Source organism: Schistocerca piceifrons, unplaced genomic scaffold (genome assembly GCF_021461385.2).
Source record: "Schistocerca piceifrons isolate TAMUIC-IGC-003096 unplaced genomic scaffold, iqSchPice1.1 HiC_scaffold_1544, whole genome shotgun sequence".
NCBI classification, from domain to species: domain Eukaryota; kingdom Metazoa; phylum Arthropoda; class Insecta; order Orthoptera; family Acrididae; genus Schistocerca; species Schistocerca piceifrons.
In genome coordinates this window covers 17,197,416-17,200,430 of record NW_025727396.1, presented here as the reverse complement: position 1 = coordinate 17,200,430, position 3,015 = coordinate 17,197,416, and positions in this window count along the sequence as shown.

Here is a 3,015-nt window from a genome sequence, read left to right as displayed (position 1 = left end):
TAAGTACAAGAAAACTGTCTCTTCTTACAGTCTATGTTGTGAACAATTCATGTGACACTCGTTATAGATTCAGTTGCTTTACTTCAGGTTTACTGTATCCCTCTGACCTTCTTATTGACGATGAAACACAGAAATTGCTTCGGAATTAAATACAAAAGGCACAATGCCGACTTAAGTACGAGATAACTGACCCTTCTTACTGTCTGTGGTTTGAACCATTCCTGTTACGCTAGTTATAGATTCCGATGCTTCACTTCAGGTTTACTGTATCCCTCTGACCTTCCTATTGACGATGAAACACTGAAATTGCATCGGAATTAAATAGAAAAGGCACAATGCCGACCTAAGTACAAGAAAACTGACTCTTCTTAATGTCTATGTTTTGAACCATTCCTGTGACACTAGTTATTGATTCCGATGCTTCACTTCAGGTTTACTGTATCCTTCCGACCTTCTTATTGACGATGAAACACAGAAATTGCATCGGATTTAAATACAAAAGTCACAATGCCGACTTAAGTAAAAGAAAACTAACTCTTCTAACTGTCTATGTTTGAACCGTTCCTGTTACACTAGTTATAGATTCCGATGCTTCACTTCAGGTTTACTGTATCCCTCTGACCTTCGTATTGACGATGAAACACACAATTTGCAACGGAATTAAATACAAAATGCACAATGCTGACTTAAGTACAAGAAAATTGACTCTTCTTACTGTCTATGTTTTGAACCATTCCTGTGACACTAGTTATAGATTCCGATGCTTCACTTCAGGTATACTGTATACTTCTGAAGTTCTTATTGACGATGAAACACAGAAATTGCATCGGAATTAAATACAATAGGCACAATGCCGACCTAAGTACAAGATAACTGACTCTTCTTACTGTGTAAGTTTTGAACCATTCCTGTGACACTAGTAATAGAATCCTATGCGTCACTTCAGGTTTACTGTATCCCTCTGACCTTCTTATTGACGATGAAACACAGAAATTGCATCAGAATTAAATACAAAAGGCACTATGCCGACATAAGTACAAGAAAACTGACTCTTCTTACTGTCTATGTTTGAACCATTCCTGTGACACTAGTCATAGATTCCGATGCTTCACTTCAGGTTTACTGTATCCCTCTGACCTTCTTATTGACGATGAAACACAGAAATTACATCGGAATTAAATAGTAAAGTCACAATGCCGACCTAAGTACAAGAAAACTGACTCTTCTTAATGTCTATGCTTTGAACCATTCCTGTGACACTAGTTATTGATTCCGATGCTTCACTTCAGGTTTACTGTATCCCTCTGACCATCTTCTTGACGATGAAAAACAGATATTGCATCGGAAATAAATACAAATGGCACAATGCCGACTTAATTACAAGAAAAATGACTCTTCTAACTGTCTATGTTTTGAACCATACCTGTGACACTAGTTAAAGATTCCGATGCTTCACTTCAGGTTTACTATATACCTCTGACCTTCTTATTGACGATGAATCACAGAAATTGCATCGGAATTAAATACAAAAAGCACAATGCTGACTTAAGTACAAGATAAGAGACTCTTCTTACTGTCTATGCTTTGAACCATTCATGTGACACTAGTTATAGATTCCGATGCTTCACTTCAAATTTACTGTATCCCTCTGACCTTCTTATTGACGATGAAACACAGAAATTGCATTGGAATTAAATACAAAAGGCACAATGCTGACTTAAGTACAAGAAAACTGCCTCTTCTTACTGTCTATGTTTTGAACCATTCATGTGACACTAGTTATGGATTCCGATGGTTCACTTCAGGTTTACTGTATCCCTCTGACCTTCTTTTTGGCGATGAAACACAAAAATTGCATCGGAATTAAATACAAAAGGCACAATGCCGACTTAAGTACAAGAAAACTGACTCTTCTTACTGTCTATGTTTTGAACCTTTCCTGTGACACTAGTTATAGATTCCGATGGTTCACTTCAGGGTTACTGTATCCCTCTGACCTTCTTATTGACGATGATTCACAGAAATTGCATCGGAATTAAATACAAAAGGCACAATGCCGACTTAAGTACAAGAAAACTGACTCTTCTTAATGTCTATGTTTTGAACCATTCCTGTGACACTAGTTATTGATTCCGATGCTTCACTTCAGGTTTACTGTATCCTTCCAGCCTTCTTATTGTCGATGAAACACAGAAATTGCATCGGAAATAAATAGAAAAGTCACAATGCCGACTTAAGTAAAAGAAAACTAACTCATCTAACTGTCTATGTTTGAACCATTCCTGTTACACTAGTTATAGATTCCGATGCTTCACTTCAGGTTTACTGTATCCCTCTGACCTTCGTATTGACGATGAAACACACAATTTGCAACGGAATTAAATACAAAATGCACAATGCCGACTTAAGTACAAGAAAATTGACTCTTCTTACTGTCTATGTTTTGAACCATTCCTGTGACACTAGTTATAGATTCCGTTGCTTCACTTCAGGTTTACTGTATCCCTCTGACCTTCTTATTGACGATGAAACACAGAAATTACATCGGAATTAAATAGAAAAGTCACAATGCCGACTTAAGTACAAGAAAACTGACTCTTCTTACTGTCTATGTCTTGAACCATTCCTGTGACACAAGTTATAGATTCCGATGCTTCACTTTAGGTTTACTGTATGCCTCTGACCATCTTCTTGACGATGAAAAACAGATTTTGCTTCGGAAATAAATACAAAAGACACAATGCCGACTTAATTACAAGAAAAATGACTCTTCTTACTGTCTATGTTTTGAACCATACCTGTGACACTAGTTACAGATTCCGATGCTTCACTTCTGGTTTACTGTATACCTCTGACCTCCTTATTGACGATGAATCACAGAAATTGCATCGGAATTAAATACAAAAGGCACAATGCTGACTTAAGTACAAGAAAAATGACTCTTCTTACTGTCTATGCTTTGAACCATACCTGTGACACTAGTTATTGATTCCGATGCTTCACTTAAGGTTTACT